This window comes from Piliocolobus tephrosceles, chromosome 5, assembly GCF_002776525.5.
Source record: "Piliocolobus tephrosceles isolate RC106 chromosome 5, ASM277652v3, whole genome shotgun sequence".
Lineage (NCBI taxonomy): Eukaryota > Metazoa > Chordata > Mammalia > Primates > Cercopithecidae > Piliocolobus > Piliocolobus tephrosceles.
This window is the reverse complement of record NC_045438.1, coordinates 68702664-68727855: the sequence shown is the minus strand read 5'-3', so window position 1 is coordinate 68727855 and position 25192 is coordinate 68702664.

The window sequence follows — 25192 nt, the reverse complement described above, 5'->3', positions numbered from 1 at the left end:
GTTGAACTGCTTACTCTCACAGTAAGTTGAGGAGACACACACAAGAATTAAGGAAAAACCAGAAAATACAATGTATTAGTCCATTCTCATGCTGCTATGAAGAAATACCAGAAACTGGGTAATTTATAAAGAAAAGAGGTTTAATTGATTCACAGTTCCATATAACTGGAGGGGCCTCAGGAAACTTATGATCATGGCAGAAAGCACTTGTTCACAGGTCAGGAGTAGAGAGAATGAGTGCCAGCCCGGGAAATGCCTGATGCTTATAAAACCATCGGATCTCGAGAGCTCACTCACTATCACAAGAACCTCATGGGGGACACTGCCCCAATGATTCAATTACCTTCCGATAGGTCCCTCCCATGACTCGTGGGGATTATGGGGATTACAATTCAAAATGAGATTTGGGTGGGGACATGGCCAAACCATATTATGTAATAAATCTAGTTTTAAATATGTTAGTCATGAAATAAAACAATTTAATTTTTCGTAGGAAGGATATGCAAGGTAATTAAAAATACAGCTGGAAAGTGTTTCTATGATTACCTTATACAATGTTTCCAACCTCTCCCTCTGTTACTCTCTATCCAATTAGATTTTACTTCCATCACATTATAACCAGTATGTAGAACAGGCAGGGCACATGGGAGGAATCTCACGTTTCTTTCTCGGCTTGAATTCAAAATAAAGCTTACTTATTTTGTCCTTTATTCTTTAAATACGTCCATAGGAATAAAGAATAGGAAGTTCTTTCTAAGGCACTGGATAAAAACTCAGTAGGTCCCATGACTGTTACGGTCAGTCCTAGAAAGTCCTACAATAACTTTAAATCACAAATTAAATTCAGTAATTAAAATATCCATTCCCAGATAATAGTCAAACTCCAATCTTGTATAATATTAAACCTTCTCCACAAAACTATGGTCTGCGAAGTGGGACAGAATTCTTCCTTTCTACCTCCTCCTGGAGCACCTGACTCTCTGGCATTGTAGCAGAGGGTGAGATGAAAGGAAGATGAGCTAAAAAACCGATGTTGACTGGCATTTACTTTACTTCTCATTTTCTGGGTGATATTCATGTTTAATACATTTCTTTCATTTGTAAATATGTGAAATCATAAATATCTACAACTATATACTTTCATGTATAAACTTTATATGAATTTATAATTATAAATAAATCTGATGTTTATAATATGTGTAATTATAAAGTTATTTAATTCAGTATATGTGAAGTATGTAAATTTAGTTTATTTGCTAATTATCAAATAATTATTATCACAAAATTTCCTAGGAGGTATACATCTTGCTTGATTTTTCACCACTGCAACCTCAGTTTCCGGAGCAGTGCCTGGGACATAGCAGATATGTTATATAAATATTATATATTGCATACATTTTAATACGCATGTTCCAAATCATCCAGCACAGAAATTTGCAGACAAGTTGTAGACTAGCCACCTATATTTCAGAGTACCTGATTATAGAATATATTTAAAATGTCAAGAGTCATTTAGAACTTAGAGGGAGAGCCTATAAACTAAATGGAACCAGACTTTTAGGGGAAGGTAATGGGAGTAGAATCCATAAAGTAGACCTCTAGGGTACAATAAGTGAGTTAGAGAAATAAAGGACTGTGTTCTCAGATAGATAAATAGATAGATAATAGATAGATAAATGATAGATAGATAAATGATAGATAGATGATACACACATACATATATATACAACACTTATAAACACACACAAATACATACACAGTATTTTGAGAATACATAATAATTATGTCAAATATCATAGAGAAGTGTTGATCTCATCATTAAATGGGAAGTTACAGCTTGACTCCTAGGTTACGGATTGGTGCTGGATGGAGAACTGAAAGAGAAGCTCTCAGCTCTCAGTAGTTATACTGTCTGTACAACTTCATTCAAGGCAGCTGACAAGATACTGAATTCAGCAATGTGGGAAGTTTTGATAAAATGGGGATAAAAAAATCTCTGGAAAAAATGTGGGAAGGATTCAGGGTAAGCAGTTTACACAAACTGTCATGAGATGGTTGAAGGCAGGAGTTGGAGTGAAGTAAAATGTTTTCTTCTAGGTTACAAAATTCTCAAGCTGCTTAGGTTGGAAAGCAGGAATTCAATAGGTTACACTGACATGATACTATGTGATCAGATTTCTATATGGGATATAATAGATACTTTGTGAATAGAGTATTTGGCAAAGAGGAAACAGATTTCTGGAAGATGTTCCTTTATAGCGAAATGAGATTGGAGAAAACGGGTTTTGTGTATTGCGATTAAGGATTTGAAGAGGGAGGGAGAAAGTGCACAGCAATAAAAAGCGGGAAAGAATGTTGGAGAATTAACCCAAGTGATGGCACAGGGGCTTGTCTTTTGAATGGTCATTGCGAATACAGGATAGGAAACATATTGACGGGTTTCAACTTTTTTCCTGACTTGTTCCCTTTTAAATCTCTTACAAATTTAGTTATTCTGTCGCTACATAAACTGTGTTTTTGGGTTTGTTTGTTTGTTTGTAGATAAGGGGTCTTGCTTTGTTGCCCAGGCTGGTTTCAAACTCCTTGCTTCAAGTAATCCTTCCACCTCAGCCTCCCAAAGTGCTGGGATTACACCCGTTAGCCACTGTGTCCAGTCATAATTTTTACTACTATTTTTGGTAGTAAATTGTTAAGATATTTTTTCATACTATTCATATATGCAAAAGTGAAATTGCAACCACTGAAAATGCATGCTATGCCACCATACCATGATATTTGATCATTTGAGAAGTATATTTAGTGACATAAGCATACATTCCTATGCTTTCCAGTTGATTTTAAAACCGAATGTGATTTTATTCCTCTAAAGGAAAGACAGATGTGCAGGGAAGAAGCTGCAAATGAATGTAGAAAATGCCACACAATTACTAAAACCATACACATTTTTTGTTTTTTGTTTTTTTTTTTTCACATTAAGATAATGTGGAGGCTTATATACCTACATCACAGGACACCAAGTTTCTAAAAATTCAGATATACCATCTCCATGATGGATTAATATAATAGGGCATATCCTTTTTAGTATCTATTCTGCCACTCTGCTTTATCTTCTCTTACTTAATTTATTGAGATTTATTTAAGTAGATCATACAATGTATTCCTCTCCACTTTTAGCTGGTCATCAATTATGAGATTTCAATATCCTGAATATTGGTGCAAGAAATACTTATGACTTCAAATCTTATTAGTGTTTCATTCTTCATCAATTATTTTGCTTTTTAAAATTTATATCCCACTTCCATTCAGTCAATGGCTGTTGCAAATCTTTTCCACCAAATTTAAATTATTTAACTTCCCTTCTCTCATTAAGCCATCAGGTGGAAAAAATATTTAATTAGTTAATGATATTTAAAAACATTTCTCTCAACTGAGAGCAAACTTTTCTTGTGAAATTGATTATTTTCATACTGGCTTTAAGAATTTGCTTTTGTTTTTGTTGTCCCTGTTAATTGTTCCCTGTCCCCCTGGATTTACTATATTCCACCCAGCTCCCACCCCCTCCCCGCCCCCTTACTATTTTTATTCTGTTTAGCTGCCAATAAAGGTTAGGGCGAGTCACTCCCATTTATCCACAGCCGTTCATTCAGCCCAGTGACTTGTCTGGGTATCTCCTTCTCTCTAACCACAATGTGTCAGGCACATATATCTTAAACAAAGTAAATTTTATTATGAGTATAATTGCTTTGTGAGAATTTTGATACTGCATTATGATAAAATTCTCAGCATATCTAATAATAAATGATATCAATTGACTCAATGATATCAATTGCTCCTTATAGGAACATATTGTGTGACAGTAATGAAAACGCAGAGAGATTGGTAAGAGGAGTGACATCCTTTAAGCATAAACTTTTTGTTAATAAAAGAAATTCTATAGAACTTAAATTGGAGGTTTGCAGTGTATTCAGTGATAGAAAAATGTGTGAATATATAAAAAACTAAATAACATTAACAAGATCCAAGTACTACTAGTCTGTTTTTTTTTTTTTGAAACGGAATCTTGCTCTGTCGCCCAGGCTGGAGTGCAGTGGCGTGATCCTGGCTTACTGCAAGCTCCGCCTCCTGGGTTCACGCCATTCTCCTGCCTCAGCCTGCCTAGGAGCTGGGACTACAGGTGTCTGCCGCCACGCCCTGCTAACTTTATTTTTTGTATTTTTAGTAGAGACTGTATTTCACCGTGTTAGCCAGGATGGTCTCAATCTCCTGACCTCGTGCTCTGCCTGCCTCAGCCTCCCAAAGTGCTGGGATTACAGACATGAGCCACCTCGCCTGGCTAAGTGCTACTAGTCTTTCTATCTGCTTTGCTCATCTATTAAAATAAAATTATACATGCATATATTGATATTGATGTGTGTGTATATATATACACACACACAGATGTGTATGTGTATATATATATGCAAATGTACCTGTAAATATAAATGTGTATATACAAAAAAGGGCAGTTATCAAACCTAAATACCCACAAATATCCAAATTCTGATTATTATTTCATACCTAAGAGTGTTACATAATTAAGTCTCATCATTGCTGACATTAGGTAATGGCTTTAAAAATTGCATATGTAATACAGATAGTTTTACTTTGTTTTGTTTTATTTTTTTCAGTTTGAAAATACTTCAGCTATTTAATAAATAGATTTTCATTTTAGTGAATTTTCTATATATTTCACTATATTTTAAATTTAGTCTTGGTGCTTTTATTAACACATAGTTTTACTCTGTCATATTTGTTGTATATATTTATCTGTCTTGAGAATGCCTTCAATTATGTTTTATATTTAACGAAAAATTTCACTATTTAAATGACCAATGTATTATTTAAATAATTAAATGTATCAATAATTTACTTTACAAACCCTTTATTTTCCTCATCCTTATGAATTCTGTATTTGAGCAAATGTTGATAGCATTCACCTGTAATTCTTCTTCTTTGTTTTTTGTTTTTTTGTTTTTTTTTTGAGATGGAGTCTTGCTCTGTTACCCAGGCTGGAGTGCAGTGGCATGATCTCAGCTCACTAAACATTCACCTGTATTTCTTATGCTCATTTTCTTTGAGCATTAGTTAATTTTTAATTCATTGTAATTATTTTATGTTAATTGTGTTAATGTTTGTTTTCTAAATTATTAATACTTTTTTTTTTAATGGCGGTAGGAGGTAGGACTGGACTCCAAAGCAGGGAGCTTGGACAAAACAGGACCAAACTGAGGAATAGCTAAAACAGGTGTTTGGCAGAAGCAGCTTCCCATAAGACACACTCAACAGTGTGCAATTTCAGTTTATTGTTGCCACAACACTCAGAAATTACTGCCCCTTTCCATGGCAACAACCCAGAAGATGCCACCCATTTTCTAGAAATTTCTGCAAAAATTGCCCATTAAGTTACATGTAATTAAAAGTGGGTATAAATATGAATGCAGACCAGCCTTTGAGCTTCTATTCTAGGCACACTGCCTATTGGGTGGCACTGCTCTGCAAGGAGCAATAAGTCTGCTGCTGCATTATGCTGTTGCTTAAATAGAAGTTGCTGTCTAACGCCATTGGTTCACCCTTGAATTATTTCCTGGGAAAAGCCAGGAACCCTCCTAGACTAAGCCCCTAATTTGGGGCTTGCCTGTCCTGCATCAAAATTGCTTACATTAAATATTATTTTTCCAAATTTGATGCCACTTTATTCTTGCACTTTATTTTTTAGAGTCTAATAGAATCAATTTATGTATTAACTGTGAAAGATTCATCTTCTTAAATATCATTCCTATAAATATACTTAAGTTGTATATACACACAACGGAATAATTTTCAGCCTTAAAAAGCAAGAAGTGTCATTTGTAACAACATAGATGAAATTGGAAAACATGTTAAAAATAAATCAGAAATGGAGAGACAGATACTGTAAATTCTCACTTACATGTAATCTAAGACAATCAAAGTCAAAGAAGCAGAGAATAGAATGGTTATTACACAGTCTAGGGAGCAGGGAAATGGGGAGATGATAGTCAAAGGGTACAAAGCCTCAATTAGGAGGAATACAGTTTTTTTTAATACTTAGAGACATATTGCACAGTAGAGTGATTATAGTAAAAGTAATCTATTCTACATTTCAAAATTGCTAACAGAGTAAATTTTAAATGTTCTCTCCATAAGAAATGATATATCTTTGAGGTAACTATTATGTTAGTTAGCTTGACTTAAATACTCCACATTGTATTTATAAATCATAACATTACTTTGATTACTCTATAAATTTATGCAACTATAATTTGTCAATTTATAATGAAAACAATAAACATTTTTTAAAAACCTGTGTTGACTAATATTTTTAAAAGATGTGTATTAAAATAAAATACACATAAGGAAAATCAACAAAATATTTAGCACAATTGATTATCACAAAGTGAAGAACCATGTAGAAGCCACCCAGGTCAAGAAATAGAACAGCGACAGGATCACACAACTAGTCCTTGTGCCGTGTCTCAAACTATCTTTGTTTCAGCCACACAGGTCCATACCTCCCACCAAAGTCACCACTATCTTGTCCTTAAAGAAGAAGTTACCATAAACTTCTAAGTTGTTTTTCTTTCTTTCTTTTTTCTTTTTTTTGTTTTTTGTTTTTTGTTTTTGAGACGGAGTCTCGCTCTGTCTCCCAGACTGGAGTGCAGTGGCCTGATCCCAGCTCACTGCAAGCTCTGCCTTCCGGGTTCATGCCAATTCTCCTGCCTCAGCCTCCCTAATTTGTTTTTCTTTTTCTTTTTTTTTGAGACGGAGTCTCACTCTCGCCCAGGCTGGAGTGCAGTGATATCATCTCGACTCACTGCAAGCTCCGCCTCCCGGGTTTACGCCACTCTGCTGCCTCAGCCTCCCTAATTTGTTTCTCTTTACATATTTAACTTCTAAATACACATTCATGAACACTATAGGTTCATTTTCAAAAATATTTATATATACAATTATGTATTTTTAAGTTATTTGCATGTATTTTATTAAACCCAATATTATGTCTGTGAGATGTACTTGTGTTATCGAGTATAGCTTTCTTTTGTACTTATTTTTGCTTAATGTTCTGTTGTTCAAATAAATCAAAATTTACTCATGCATCTACTATTGATGGGCATGACTTATTACCAATTTGTGATTCTTATGATTAACATGCTTATAAAAACTCATTTATATGTCCTTTAGTACACATACATGCACATTCATTTTGGATATGTATATAGTGGTGAAATTGCTATGTCATGGTATATGAATATGTTAAACGTTACTGGAATGATGTCATAGTTTTCCAGCATGACTGTTCCTCTACATTCCTATCAGCTATATATGAAAACTTAAAGCATGCAAAATACTTGCTAAAATTTAGGTTTATTTGTGTTTTAAATTTTATTTATTGCACGGGCGTGTAATAGTATCTCACTGTGGTTTAAATGTTGGTTTTTCTGAGGTTTATTAAGGTTGACTACCTTTTGTTATGTTTAATTAATATTTGGCATCTTCCCTTACAAAATGTTTATTCAAGCCTCTTGACTATTTATGTACTAGATTTTCTTTCCTTACCAATAGTTAAGGTGGAGACCAAATTGCTTTTTCCTTTTTAGTATGGGCATCCGGTTGACCAAGGATAATTTATTTTTATTTTTATTTATTATTATTATTATTATTATTTTTTTTTTGAGATGAAGTCTCACTCTGTTGCACAGGCTGGAGTGCAGTGACACAATCTCGGCTCACTACAATCTCCGCCTCCTGGGTTCAAGAGATTCTCCTGCCTCAGCCTCCCGAGTAGCTGGGAGTGAAGGTGCCTGTCACCACACCTGGGTAATTTTTATATTTTTAGTCTAGATGGGATTTCACCATATTGGCCAAGTTGGTCTCGAATTGCTGATCTTGTGATCTACCTGCCTCGGCCTCCCAAAATGCTAGGATTACAGGCATGAGTCTCAGCATCCAGACCCAGGATCATTTTGTTAAAAGACAGTAAGTTCTTTACCGGCTCTTTATCCTACTCAGTGGGCCCATTTGTCACTTGCTCCGATGCCACCCTGTTTTAACTATAGTAAGTTTATAAGTCTTGATATAGCAATTCTCCTATCTTAATTTGCTTCAAGAATGTATTTTGATTAGCACATTAATATTAGAGTCAGCTTCTATGTCACACACCCCAACATGCTAAAGAGAAAACAATACAGATGAAAGTAACAAGAAAAGCGGTTTAGACTTTGTGGTTCAGCAGATAGTCCATTTTATTGTAAAGATTCTGTGTGTGTTTGAGGTGTACATTCTGCTGTTCTTATGTGCATTGTTACATTTTTGCCCATTTATCGAGTTTACTAATTGTGATCAAATTTTAATGGCTATTTAATTCTGTTTTTATTAATAGATGTGTTAAAATTATTTATATAATTGTGAATTTTCCATGTCTTTGTGTAGTTTTATTTTTGTTGTATATTTTGTGATTATGCTATTAGTTACATAAAATTTAGAATTGTTGCAACTCGTGTTTAATTGAAACTTTTATCATTATGAAGTATTCTTTATTTTCATTATGATTTTTACCTTAAGTCAATTTGATTGATATTTATATAGCTATAGATGCTTTCTTTTTTTCTTAATGATCATATGGTTTTATATGATTTTATTTTCAATATAGCATATATATATGGTATAGAGAATATACATATATATGTATATTAACTCATATAAAGCTGACTTTAAAGAATCTAGTCCAAAGTTGTTTTTAATAAGTATAGTTAATCCATTTGCATTTAATGTAATGCCTGATATTTTTTAAATTATGTCTACCATTTTACCCAGTTCATATTATCATTCTATCTGTTCTGTTTGGCAATGCAAACACTAGTTTGTATGTATAAAATTTTGGTTTAAATCTAATTTATTATGCATCTAAACAATTTTGTGCATTCTCTAAAACCCAAAGCCATAATTATCAAAGTGAGTCAATATTATAGGTATAAAGATTTAAAGTAACTACAGTGATACACGTTTATGACAAGGCTGATACTGGGTTAAAGAGATTTAGCATGCAGATATCAACTTCCTTTTGCTGTTAGTAATAAACTGAATTTCAGGAATATTTGTGTCTTTGTAGAATAACTTTTAAAACATAAATGTCTTAAAATGATGTTTAATGAATTGACAGCCCTTTAAAGTTTGGTTATATATTTCTTAAAATGACTTGGAAAATCTTAAAACAAATTCTTCATTGGAAGGAGTGCCAAACTTTATCTTTCATAGGCCTTAGAAAGTTGCATTATGGAAACTATAGCTTGCAAACAAGATGACGTTTTAAGTAATCCTACCGAAGTAGGTAATAACTCAAATGTTATACAGAAGTTAATTTTAAAAGTTTATATTTGTGCTTTCAAATCTCTCATCTTATTAACAATTTTTTTTAAATGTATTCATTTTATTAGAGACAAGGTCTCACTCTGTCACCTAGGCTGGATTGCAGTGGTACAATCATAGATCACTATAACCTTGAATTCCTGGCCTTAAATGATCCTCCCATTTTGGCCTTCCAAAGTGTTGAGGTTACAGGCCTGAGCCACTGTAACCAGCCAAAATAATTTTTTGATTCAATCTTTTTTCAACTGCTTAAAATTATGTTTTACATTTGAATCAAAAGACATTAATGAGGTAGGGCTTTATTCAATTAAATAATGGTGAAATGTTTGAAAGAATGATAGAGATAAATCTTTCAGTGAGTCTGTCTTACAAAAGTTTGTCAACAAATGATACCCAAGAAAATATTTTCCTGAAATGTGTGAACATGCCAGAATGAAAATAGTTGAAACTCAGAATGTCCTCATTTAGCGGAATTTGCTCTGAGCATCTCAGGGACTTGAATAACTGTAGGAAAAAAATTCTCTAAATTAGTGAGCTTTTGGCTTAAAGAACAAGTCAATTGAAAGTACCAATAATTTAAGATTTATTAAGCATAATACACAATGTTACTTTAATTAACAGAATTGTGCGGTTTGCCATCTCTCTCTCTCTCTCTCCCTCCCTCTCTCTCTTTTCCCTTTCCCCTTCTTTTCCTCTTCCATCCTTCGAAAAATGTACTCAACAAAAGACTTATATGTACATAAAGTACTAATAATCCAGTATTATAAACTTACAGATTTAAATCCAATTAGAACAGTTTTCATTATTTTTATTACTCAAAATATATGTATATCCTCAAAAACAAGTGATTTTTCTAACTTTTTCTTTTTTCATTTCTTAATTTCTCTTTTATTTTTGATTTGAAATCTTCTAATATACTTTTAATTATTTATGTAAAAATTGCTATAAAATATTTATTTTCTTGTAAGAAAAATGTTTAACAGCATAGACAGACCTATAAGAATAACTTTGGTGGTATCTGACATTTTTAATATTTAGAATTTGTATTTTCTTTGCCTGTCAAATTATTGACTGCATTATTCATTAACCTATATTTTTAATTTTTAAAGTGAAAAACATTTTCTAAAAAAATTGAATTTGTTTCATTATAATGATAGAATATGTCCCATATGATTACTGTTGTTTGAAGTATCAGATCATCTAGCAGCTTAAATATTTCTCATAGTTGTTTTACTAACTCCAGTAAAATGAATTGTTGACATCAATTCTACAGGTTAGTTTCAGAGTCTTGGAGTTGCCTTGTCATGTGGTTTCTATGGAGAAGTCTTAAATTATAGTTTATTTTGCAAATGCTCTTTTTAACCATAATAAATTTTTCATAATCATGTTTTTATTTTCATCTATACTTTTCTTTCTAAAAATCTGATTGTTGTTATCTCTCATTGGAATCGATAAGGAAGTATATTTCCTGACTTCAAATCTTCAGGACTCTTATGTTTTACACTGTTACCAAATAATTCCACTAAAATACAAATTTTATATTTTCATGCCCTTTTCCTTTTAGAATTTTTGTTTCCTTTACCAATCAGAAGTCCAGCCATCATAACAAGGCATAAAGAAATCCCAACATGATCATTCTATTGCCACCCCATTTATTATATAGCAATTTGGTATTATTATAACTCCATTCCTGCCACTGTTTCTTTCTGTCTATACTGCCTTTTTTGTTTGTCAAACTCTTATTTGTCTTGCAAAGAATTTCTCAGAGACCACATAACTCCCTGAAACTTTGACTACTGTGCTCACTGTGACCAAGGTTAATTATAATTTGCTCTATTCTATTATATGACATATGTATGTGTATACTTGTATTCAAATAATATTGTATTATATCACAATTACATTGTTATTTTCTATTATGTTTTCTTTACTGGAGTTCTAAATACTTGTAGAGGTTTTATTTTCTTGCTTATCACAACACTTGGCTTATAGAATGGCAAAATAACTACATGATAATTTCATGAATCTAAAATAAGTGTTCATTTTTATAATCAGTACAGATAAAATATTTCAGTTCTCCCATAAAAATTAAAGGTAATGAAATATGTTGATTTAAAGAAGTCATGATCTGTTAAAATTAAAGTTACTATTTATGGAATTGGTTGTAACCTAAAAATATTGAAACATGACATAATACAGTATTCTAATGTATATCATATTTAATTAATCTTCCATACACTATTAGCATCTGCTTTCAAAAACTATGTGTTATTCCCAATAGGAAATGCAATATAGACTATACTGTTAGATAAGCCAATTACAGTGGGCTGACAGCCCTCAAAACAGATATGTGAACATCCTAACCCTGGAACTTATGAATATCACCTTATTGAAAGAAGAGTATTGTCAGATGTAATCCAGTTAAGGATCTTGAGAGGATGAAGTCATCCTGGTTTACCTGGCTGGGCCTTTAATTCAATGGCAAGTATCCTACAAGAGACAGAGAAGATAAATCAACAGAGAAGAGAAGGAAGAAAAGTGACCATAAAGTCAGAGACTGGAGTGATGCAGGTACAAACCCAGGAGTGCTGACAACCTCTAGGAGCTGGAAGATACAAGGAATGGAATCTGCCCTGAGCCTCTGGTGGAAACAGCTGCTTTGTCAATGCATACACTTTTGTACTCCAGAATTATGAGAGAATAAATTTATGTTGTTCTCAGCCACACAGTTTGAAGTAATTTGTTATAACAGCCATAGGAAACTAATATGCCAGTATTGTAAAAATGCTTTCTGTGAATTTAATTATTTATAAACACAATGAAAGATAAATAAGAACCTTTAAAGATGTCTTTTAAAAAGACATAGGTTATCATAAAATTTTATTTAATAAGTCAAAAATAATTGCACCTGTTCTACAATACCAAGAAGTTGAAATAAGGTGATAAACAAATCAAAGTTATTTTTTAATAAATAAACACTGGATAAGTTATGAAAATAAAGTAAATAAAATAAAATGAATAAAATAAGTTTTTTTAATATCTAAAATTTCGTTTCTCACACAAAGTAAAGTGTTTCTCTCTGAGATAAATTTAAGTGAAGTAATGGTGAGGACTGCATTTGGAATTTGTAGAGCAAGAGAGATTAATATAAACAGTCATATAATGAGACATTCTCTTCGATACTGATGCATTTTCATATCCTCTTACACGTTGCAAGTGTTAATCCAGGCATCCTTTTCTGCTTTCAATGCCACTACTACATCAACTTGTCACCCAAATAACTGTAATTAAGCATTCTCTCGAGCTACTGATTACAGTATGCTGATGAACATTCCCACTGGATTTAATAGCCTTTTTCATAACGTCTACAGTAATCATTACGTATTTTAATGTCTTTTTGGCTGAAGACTTCTTAAATAATCTAAAATTTAAATTGAACAGCCCTTTGATTATTGCAATCTAAAGTTCAACAGGCGCTTAATCAGAAAGGTGTACGTATCTATCACTGACATCTACTAAGCAATAGGATAATATATATCCAGGGAAATAAATACTTAAACTCTTTGGTCATTGATCCATGTCATTTTAAAATTAACGTCAGCATATAACACAGAATATTTTTTCCTGGAAAGTAGCAGACTAACAAGGTGACATATTGATGAGGTGAACATTTACAATTTCCAAATGTCCCATTCTGACAACTTTAAGATGAACATAGTAATGTGAAGAACATTAAAATATGAATCAAGTAAAAGTTCAAGAAGCATGTTTGGAAGTTATTATTTGATTAAATTTGTATTACTCATAGATACAAAAGAAAGATGGCATGAACTTTTCAGTTCAGATTCACAAAGTAAGTGTAGATTTATTAGAACTGTCCTTAGATATGGGCAAGAGGAGTTGCCCCCAAAGCCCCTTGCTTTATGAGGTTGCTAAAATCACATGCACACACATATACACAAACACACACACACACACACACACACACACACACACACACACCCATAAAATGCATAAACATCTCTGCTTGTTATCTAGGATGCAGAGTATAGAGCTAGTGTGATCCTAGCCCTAAAGATCAGTTTTTATCACTAATACAATTCCATTTACAGAGAATTGCCTTTCCACAGCTCTTGCTCTGTAGACCTGAAACAAAAGGCACCAGATTCAAATGTTGTCAAGGTTTGTAGTGTTTCACTGCCAATATAATATATATTATATTATATATATCAATATTATATATATATTATAAATTATATAATATATAATATATATATATATATCCTACCTGATATATATAATAATATTATACATGTAATATAATCATTAGCTCATGTGGTCCTGGCAGCAGGCAAGTTCAATCTGTAACGTGGGCTGGCTTCCTGGAGGCCCTAGAAGAACTGATGTTCCAGTTTGAGGAAAGTCAGGCAGAAGGAGCCATTTTGTAAATGAAGTCTGAAAGCAATCTGCTGAAGATTCTTCCTTACTTGGGGCAAAGTCAGTTTTTTTTCCATTTAGCCCTTCAATCGATTGGATAAAGCCCTCTCACATTATGAAGGGCAATGTACTTTTCTGATTAAGATATTAATTTCAAACAGAAACACCCTCCTTGTTTACACATAGAAGTAACCATCAAACAGCCTTTACTTAACAAAATATGTGATAAGTCCTGATTTTGTATACATGGCAACTTATGAGAAATGTGTGTCTGTGTCTGTGTGTGTGTGTGTGTGTTTGGGGAAGTAAAGGGGCATATGCAAGTAACAGTGGAAATGTTGAGGCAATAGAACAAAAAAAAAGTTTATATCTACAGCAAGAAGGAACAATTAGCCAATCTGTGATTCACAATTCTAATGTGAATAGCGCTTATTTGTTAACTCCAGCATATTCATATATTTTGACTTTAACAGTGGATAGACAAACTACTGACACATCTTAGTCCAATAAACAAAGCAATACACATTTGGAGATAATCAACATATTTTCATTTTTTTACTTGTATTCTTTAACTATAATGATTATATTTAAAGCAAACAATGGAACATAATCATGCAAATATATATTTTGCTACAGGTTTGCATATAATTCATTTGTTTACGTGATTATGCTCTTAAAAATAAAGTACATTTTTAATTAAAATCTGTTACTATACAATTTGTTTCCTGCACATTGTTTTCTTTTTTTAAAACTTAAACCATAAAATTTCATCAGTCTGAATCAGTTTTCAAAGACCTCACAATATTTGTTAATTTCTCAGTTCTCATTTAAACATTTAGCAAGATCTTTGGTAGAAGATTATGCCATTATTTGAATTTACTTGAAACACTTAATTTTAAAATATATATATATATATTTATCTATTTAAGTGTTCATGTAGTCAGAAAATTGTAGCATAGAAAAATATGTGAAATGAAATATGTAAATTTTCCCCATTCCCCACATCCCAGTGTCTCTTTCTAAAGGTAACCACTATTCATACCTCTCCAAAATCATTCATATATAATTTAAATACTTCATACTGTGCAGTATATCTATTTTTCATAGTGAAGTGAACACATTAAACACATCATTATACATTTTGCCTTTAACGATATTAAATATTAATCTCTTTTGGAGATTTTTTCTTTAAGTCCTAGAAGAGTAACTTTATTTTTAATGGTTGCATATCATTTCTTCATATAGATGTAAAAAATGTATTTAAATTGCCTTATAAAATGCAAATGTAATATTTTTTCTGCTACTCAAAAGTATTGCAATGAATATCTCAAGGCATATAACAACATAATTTTGCGAGTACCTTCAAATGACGTATTTCTAGAAATTAAATGACTGGGTCAAAGCATATGTATTCCTTAAATTGAGAGATTTCAATATGTCTCCCTTTATAAAAAACTTGTATCAGTTTAGACTGTCACCAAAAATTAATTGAATTAATATTACTTGTGAAGTAATAGAAGTCCATTATTCTCCATCTTAACCAGGTTAATTTTTTCTTACATTGATTAAATTCACTACTTCCTTTAAATTGAATTTTCCTGACATTTAAAAATACTTGAATTTTCTATGAGCTCCTGTCAATTGTCCGTAATTTTCTACAACAATTAAGGCCAGAATTTAATATTCATCTTTGGATGTATTTATCTAAGGATAGCTTGAGAGCAAGTTTAAGAACTCCTACCCAAAATACAAAATCAGTTTTTAAAATAATAATAAAATCATTTTAATAAAGTATGCAAGAACATGTCTCTCCTTCACAGACTTTAATATTTTCTTAATTACTTTAATTTAAAGTAATGTGCCGTTTCTAACATTTCTATTGAACTCTTAAGATCCAGAGAGCACATACGATTATCTTTTGTAGGTTTAGGTTGTGAGGGAATCAGTTCATTCTAGCCCTTTAATTTCCCATAATACAACAGAAAAGAGCAGTGTCAGAAGAAATCAATCCCAACTTATCCCTTGTCGAATATCAGCAAGCACAATGTCACAAAACCAATGTGAAGAAATGGAGTATGGATTTTCTGCTGACATTTGTAAAGTGTTTGTGTCAAAGTATTTTTCTAATACAGAAAAGGTTAGAGCTTAACAAATTAAAGCACATGTTTCTTTTAAACCAGTATGTTTGTCATTTGGGATAATTTTAAGAGCTTTTCTTCCTTATAAAAAAATTTAACCCAGTGTGACACAATTGGCCTTAATCCTTGAACCATTCATCATTTACACACAAATTTCTTTATCATAATCAAATGAAAAACTTATAAAAATCTATTCTTTAAATTGTAGATTTATCTATTGTAATTACAAATAGAATTGTCTAAAAATATTTTTTTCTACCTAGTATGTTTAGTTGGTTTCCTTTTCTTATTAAAAAGAAGGTATGCCTCATTTTCTGCTCATTCAATTTAATGACACTTTTATATTTAATACAAATTTTAAATAAAAATTGTTAATAATTTTATTTATATAAGAAGATATGTTATTAATAAAGGTGTGAAATAATATATTTATAAAATTAAATTGTACCTATATTGATCAACAGTTATACTAAAATAATTTTTTCACATTTAATACAACTAATATTTGTCGAGAACCTATAATCAACAACACTTTAGTAGCACAGCGTACACTTAATCCTCAGCAATAAGAACCCAAGTTTCTTGGAAACAAATGGCTGGTTGTGGTGCTGGAACAAGAACAGTGTAACCTGAGACTGAAAAATATTTGTCAAACAGGAAGAAAGTTCTCTAAGAATAATGGGAAAGATTAATAGAGAATAGAAACTGACCAAAACTGGGAAATTTTGAGCATCAAAATAAATAATGAAAGGTAAAGCTTATAAACCATTAAATAAAGACAGGAATCTGGAGCTCGTACTGACAAAAACAACAACAAAAAAAAAAAAAAAGAAAAAAAGAAAGGAAAAGTTTCCACCTGCCAGAATAATATTAAATAATACAATGAATAGAGACATGATTGAAGTAGAGAACCACCAGCAGGCAATCATCATGACAATAATGGATTCAGGCAAGACTCAAAATAAGTTCAAATTATTTGATATTTGTTTTGTGAGAAACAGCATATCTATATAAACTCAAAATATGTTACCATAAAATATTACCAAAGTGTGAACATCTTATGGACAACATATTAATCAAGTGATAAAAATTATTATGAGCAATGGGACAAGTGCACATTGTGCGCCTCATTACACATTGTACTGACTGAGAGGTGACTGTAAACTTCTGTGGTGTTACTGCCTGAATTCACTATCTGCTAATACAATATAAAAACTATTCTATAAAGTGATTAACCCATAATCTTTCAGGGTAGTTGGGTCATGGAAGGAAAAACGAGGAAAGACTGAGGAACAGTTTCAGGTTGAAGGAGACTAAAGAAGCATGCTACCTAAATGCAACACATGATCCTGAATTTAATCGAACACCAAAAGGGAATTAAATCTCTTACAATGGTAGTATTTTATCAATGTTAATTTGCTTATTTTGTACTTGGTTATGTAAGCAGCGTCCTTGTTTTAGGAACTAAATATGGAAATATTTTAAGGGTTATTATGGATCGTGTCTGATTTCTTAAATACTTCAGAAAAACATTAATATGCATTGATAAAAAATGAGAGAGAGGGGGAGTTATTTGGTAGCTACGGTAAAATATTTACAATTAGGAAATATACATGAAGGATGTATAGTTATTTTGTGTACTTGTAAATTTTCTCTAAGTATAACAATTTTCAAATAAAACATTTCAGAAATGTTAGTAACATAGTTGCAAGAATAAAAGTGGAACATAAGGCAATATGATTTGTTTTTATTTAAAACTTTGGATTTGAGTATTCTGGGAGATAATAAAGTATTTCAGTTCTTTATTATTCATAGTGTGATAAGAAGCAATGAAATCAAATGGGGAAAGTTCAGATCCAACCCCTGAATGATTTAATCAAAATCTGCGTTTTTAATAAAGTCTGCAAGTTTTTTTTTATGCATCTTTGCATCTGAGAAATAATGCCTTAAGCATGATTTAGTCAAGGAAATAAGACATTACAAAGAATTAACATTGTTAGATTTAGATGTGATTGCGATCTTGTGAATACATTTAAGAAGGGGCTTATTTTATTTTATTATTTTGTTATTTTTTTATTATACTTTAAGTTCTACGGTACATGTGCACAATGTACAGGTTTGTTACATATGTATACATTGTTACATATGTATACATGTGTCATGTCGGTGTGCTGCACCCATTAACTCGTCATTTACATTAGGTATATCTCCTAATGCTATCCCTCCCGCCTCCCCCAACCCCACAACAGGCCCCGGTGTGTGATGTTCCCAGAAGAGGCTTATTTTAAAAGATATTTACTGAGAATTTTAGCAATAACATGCTATTGTGTCTGGGATTTGCTTTGAAATATTGTGTGGGTGGGGAGGATATAGATGAAATAAGACTGGGCACGTGGTGGTCCTTGTTGCACCACGTGCAACAAGGTAGGTAGGTAAATTAGTAAGACTATTCCCTTTTATGTAGAATGAGTTTGACTATGTTCAAACTCATTCTACAATAAAAAGTTTGTCCAGAAAAAAAAGGTCTTGATAAAAAAGAAGATTAGGAATAAACAGGAGGAAATGATTCAATTACTAAGGAGAGGATCTATAAACTATATCCAAAAAGGATAAATTATTTAATATTTGACTTTGTTCATATATTTCCTTTACTATATTTAATATTTTCTTCTTTCTTTTAGTTGAAGGAATTACCATAATCATAAAATCACTGGTTCTTGGTTCTTCAATTGGCCAAATAACAGACTTAATACTGCTTCATTTTAAAGTAATAATTTTAATATAACTAATGTCAATGTATACGTTTCATTAGTTAAATGACATCATGTGCTATTATAAGAAGAGGAAGAAAACCGTTAGAGACAAATATACAATTTAAAAGGTAATTTTATTATTTTAGGTGAAAAATAATAAGGGCTTCAAAGTCTGTTATGCCCGTAAATATTGAGGTTATACCAGATTTTTCTTTCTGATAATTAAATTTTTAAAAAGTGTATAAATATTGGTATCCAACAATTGTTAAGCTTGGCTAAATATTTTCACCATCAAGGTTCTGTATTCTTTTATGTAAAGTGTCAATGAAACAATAATGTACATATTTATCTGGGGTTAAAGAATTGACACGAGAAGAGCAAATTTGCAAATTATAAAACCATATGTAAAGAAATAACCTCACAATTTTGTAAATACTTCTTCTACTTAATATATATCTTGCAGCATTTATAAAGTGATTTATTCAATTACAACACTCCTGTAACATTGTTTTCTGAAAGTTATAAGTCAACAAAAAATACGTGTCAGGTACATATTATTTATGCTTATTTTATTATATATAATTACATTAGTTGATACAAATGTCATCTGTCATGAAAATGACTAAAGTATCAAGAAACTCACTCCTGTGTCAAAGCTAATATGGTGGTTACATGGTTGGAGACCTAGGCTTCTTTTATCTTTTGCTCTGCTATTCTGTAGATGTAGATTTCATCTAAAAATCTAAAATGATTATTTAGCTTCTACTTTCACTTCACTATCCCATCAAGCAAGAAGTAGAGAAAAATGGAAAGTCTAATTATTGTCTTTATGAGCAACATTCAAAACTGCATATGTCACAGTTGTGTTTATGCTGTTGACCAGAAATTAGTCTTATGACCACATCTAGCTACAACAAAAGTTGGAAAATATACTTGACTTTCGATGGTGGTAACTGAAATTTGAGCATTCTGTTACTAAATAGAAAATTCATAAATGAATTATTTTAATCAAACAATTCTGTGGCAGTTTTATAATCTCTATCCCAGAGATTACTAATTTCATAAAAAGAGCCAGCTGCTTTGGAGTTCAGCTACAAAAAGGTTTTAAAATATGTAAAGAAATTTACTTAATATTTAACCATATTCTTTTTATTTTATGGATAAAAAGAGCATCACTTGAGTACTCAAATAGATTATGTAGAAGCACAGGACACTTAATGGAAGAGCCAAGACTAAAAGAAGGTTTCTTAGTTTCTAGTTCAGTTAATTTTTTTTTATAACAAATTTGAACACAAATTAGAAGTTAAGAATTATTGTTGCATTTAGTTTGGGTCATACATTTATTTATAATAAAACTGTCAGACAAATATTACAAAAATACATTTGAAGAATTTCAGAAATATCACAAGCCTCATTTTGGGTACATTCTTATTTTACAGAAAGTAAATTTGACTGGATGAGCGAAAGACTAACAAATAATCGCTTCATTTAGCATTATTTTCTTCTCAGGTACTGTCCTAAATATATTCTATTTATGTTAATTCAATTTTTATATCAGCATAGAACAGAGGAATTTCATGTGGAGTCAAATATTCCAAGGATTTAGGGTGACATAATATGTAGAATATATTATTTTTATATGATTAGTGGGAAAATGGTAGATACTATTTGATTTCTCCACTCACTTGTCTATCATATTTGTTGTGATCAGACATAATATAAAGCAGGTTACTATCATGAACAAGAAGAAATGAGGGAATCCTGCTCCCAATGGAAACAACTGAGAAAGACTGGATAAGAATATGGAGAGAAAAAAGACAAAACAAAACAGCTACCCTTACATGCCTTGTTTATTTGGCAAGGAAAAAACAAATGAAGTAAAATAAAAATAACAACAGGAAACCTAGTAGTAAAATAATAATGCAATAGATAGTATTTGTGGAAATTTTGTAACATTTAGCTACTGTTTTCAGAGTTACACTGGGCAGAGGAGAAAGGCGATAGATAAGTCCAAGGATGTATCCAATTTGCCAAGTACATAAAGTATGGAATTTCAAATGCCATCATAGTCTCTTTAAGTATTCATGAGAAATTGGACCACCTTGCTGAAAAGGTCAGCCGAGTATCTTGTCTATCTAGCCTTAATACCAAGTAGCAGGGAGAAAGCAAACAACAATAATAAGTCTCCCCTCAACTTGGTAACCACAAACTACTTCTCATATGGATTTCAGATTGACTCACATTTCCACTGTGGACCCAAAAATACAAGTAGAAAATTTGTTTTGCAGTGGTCCTGTGTTCATGGTGCTCCATAGACTATTTTCTTATGATAAAAGAAAGAGATGATAAAAATGAAGAAGAATATTTGACAAGTAACCAGGTAGAACATCCATATATGGAAAGCATAATATTATAAATTTGGTGGGAGGCTTCCAGTGTGTAAAATAACAGCAGATGCCTAGATACGCATCTCTCCATACTTTAAACAAAAAAAAAAAAAAAAAAAAAAAAAAAAAAAAAAAAAATGTCCATCACCTACAACTACAGAATAACAACAACAAAAAAAGAGTACTATAAACTACGCTGTAGATAAATTGAAACGTAAACATTTACGGTAAGTAGAATCGTTGTCTGAGCTGACATTGTAATACAGAGAAAGTTTAGCTGTAGTTGGAAAACCTTGAGTATTAAGGTATCCTGGTGGTAAAAGAGCTCAGAAAACATCAACTGGAGTTTACTTCAAGAAGGAGAGGCCCCAACTCTGAGTGGTAAAAGCATATCGTGATCCAGTGGGTCAAAGCACCATCAGTTAGGAGGTTAAAAAGACAAGATTAGAGAGTACACACAACTAGAGGTGGCATTCTTAAGAAAGGGCCACTTTTGAGTGACAGAGATGTTGCTTTGTAAAGAAGAGGTATCCCTTGGATCAAGAAAATAGTGGTAAGAAGAAACATGTAACAAATGAGAAGAGCAGACTGAAATAAGAGAGGCAGACTGAAAACAGTATCATTAAATTAAGAAAGTTGATAAGAAATCCAAACCCCTGATACTTTCTGTTGATAATGTGCACAGTTATTTCAGGAAAAGTTAGCATACGTAAAATCAACAAGAAAACTAAAAGCACTAGATCTACAAAAGATGAATAGAAGAAAAAAGAAGATGAGGACCAAAACTATTCATACTTAGGTACATATGAGAAGATCTATCTTAGAAGCAAAAGAAAACTTTAACATATCTTTGCAATTTGAATAAAAAGCAAAAGCACTGCAGATGTGAAAGAACATGAGAATCGGAAGTCTCAGAAATAAAATGGACTCCCAGCAAGAATATGGAAAGAGGAAACTGATACGACTAAGAAAAATTGAAGAATAAAATAAAATTTTAAACTTCAGAAATGAAGACTAAGTTACCAGGTACTTAATTAACAATAAATAATATATATATATTATATATTATATATTATATATTATATATATATTATATATTATAATATATATATGATTTAAAGTTTGGAAAGGGACATAGAGAATTAAATAATAAAAGTAAAAAATGGTGACAGATATTAAAAAGATATTTGAAAGGTTATAATGGAAGTTAAACAACATGGCAACTTCTCACAATGGTTTGAGATGCCTCAGGTCCTCTAGACTGTCTCAGGTGGTCTAGGAGAACAAAATTATTTCATATTAATACTAAAACATCATTTGGCTTTTTAATTATCATTCTCAGATGGATGCAGATAACTTCCAGAGACTGTATGTCCTGTGGTGGCATCATTGCTCTGTGACTAATATGATGTGTTTTGTGTATTATTGTGTTTTATAAATTTCTTAGCTTTAATTTCTAAATTGATCAATATTCATAGATAAGATGAACACAAATAAAAGCTCTGTGTTTCTCAATACTTTTGAGACTGTAAAGGATTCTGAAAACAAAATGTTGATAGAAAAGACTAACAAACTTCAATATACATATTTGTAATTGAAAATATAGAAGAAGGAAAGCAAAGTGATAGAACTTATGTTTAAAACTCTAATTCAAGGAATCTTTCCTTGAATAAAACGTATCTTGAATCTGCTATGGCAGGAGTAAATGGAAACCTGGGGAAATAGACATAGCAGTATCAACTATAAGATATATACTAATGATAGGTACTGTCTTAATGTCAAATGATTAGAAGAACATTTTTCAAACATAGCTCCAATGAGGCTAGTGCCTGAGATTTTGATTAATTACAAAAAAAGCAAATCCAAATTCAGCTGATGAATTGCATCCCATTTTTTGTCTCATAAAGATTACAGCCTATTTAGTTAGTCTCTGTGCACTTTAGTTTCCCCATCTGTAAGATGAAAATAATAATAGCTCTTTTTTATACAGATTTTGTAAAGTTTAAAGAATTTACATCAAAAACTTCAGAACAGTTGAGACATGGAGAAATCACTCAATAAATATCGTTGTTGTTATTACTTCTATTATTATCATTTATCTTGAAGTAAACAAATGGAGACACACATCAAACTTTCAAGATCAAAATTCTCAGGTCTGTGGCACAAACATTTCCACTCCTTAAAAGTTTCATGGGTGATTCTGATAGTCATCATAGTTTAAAAACATAATTTCATTTTCAATCCTTCAAATCATCTTTAAGCATTTTTTTCATGTTTAATTATTAGAATTGATATTTTCTTTACTATTGTAATACTTTTCTTACTGTTAAGGATGTTTACATTCATTCCATCATTAAGGTAAATTTTTTATACAGATATCATATTTGTTTTTATCAAATGACATTTAAGATGTCAAAATTATCATGTATTTCTCCTTTGCATAAATGAATACATTAGTAGTTTTCTAATTTTTGACTGCCTTTACTGACCTAATTTCCACCTGATTTTGTTATATTCAAATGCTAATATACAATTTGACTTGATTTATTATTTACTCTACCATTTCTTTGCTGCTTTTCTTGAGTCTATAAATTTATTTATATTCCTTATTTTGAGGAATATCAGCTCAATAAAATGTTAACAGATATTCTCTAAAAATGGATTATATAATGAAATCTATTTTGATAATTCTGGTTTAAATGAATCTAAAGAACTCTCCTTTGTATTGAAATGTTTAGTTAATTTATTAACTCAATTAGAAATGTTTAAGAGATAGCTACTTTAGAAAATGTTTCTAAAATTTATATGGAACAATGTAATATCTTTATTCTCTATAACTCTTGTAGTTTATAAATTTTTAACGTTTATGAGGTCATTTAATTTTTTCTCTGCTTCTTTTTAAACAGACTTTATTTTTTAAAGCACTTTTAGGTTTATAGCAAAATTCAACAGAAAGCACAGGAATTTCCCTTATGTTACCTGCCCCCACACATGCAGACTCTTACTCGTTACCATCATCTCCCACCAGAATGGTACATTTGTTGTAATTGATGAGGCAGTACAAAGCCAGTGTTACATTAGGATTCACTATTGGTGTTATACATTCGGTGTCTTTGGACAAATATATAGTGTCATGCAACCACCATTATAGTATCATACGGAGTAGTTACACTGCTCTAAAAATCCTCTGTGCCCTCCCGATTTACTCATCCCTGACCCCAAACCCTGGCAACTAAAAGCCCAGCAGATACACAGAAAACAGAACAAGACTTCAACATTTAAGAATTGTCAGTTAACTGTAATCACCTATTCCAATACTATTATTTGATATATTTTTGATGTATTGGTGTTCCTGAATTAAAACTATCTATGAAATACGGCAAGGAAAATATTTGACCTTTAGAAAGCATAATTAATTTGTTTTCAGTTACTTTTGTAATTCTTATCAACCATTAAAGAGTCTTTTCATTGTTGTTCAGAAAGTTTTCATGTATATCTACATATACATACTTAAATATGTATACATATATTTTTTTCCACAATTCCAAAACTAAAAAGTTTACATTTCATTTTTCACTAACTGAAGAACAATATATTTAATTCAATACCTCCCATTAAGCTTTGGCACACATGTTCTCAAAAGATAACAAAGAACTTAAATATTTTAAAATGCATGATTAGTGATGAAACGTCAATAATGACTATATTTCAACTTTTAGAAATCAGTGACTAATGTTAATAGGATAATCTAGATTTAATTTTCTATAAAAAAAGGATTGGATATCAGCCAGTATTCAGATTTATTAGGAGCCAAAAATGCTGTCACAGCTCATGTCTACATGGAACATTAGTCATTCATTCTGTTAATCTAAAATAATATGGAATATAATTTATCAGGACATCAAAATAATAGGCTTTACTTCATTTCCTCACTTCTATAAGGACATGCACAATAGACTCTACAGCTATACATGCACTCTATTAGGGCTAATTGAAAATAGATGGTACAATTAACCCGCTTCTTAGTAAAAAGCATTAACACTTAATGTAAAAA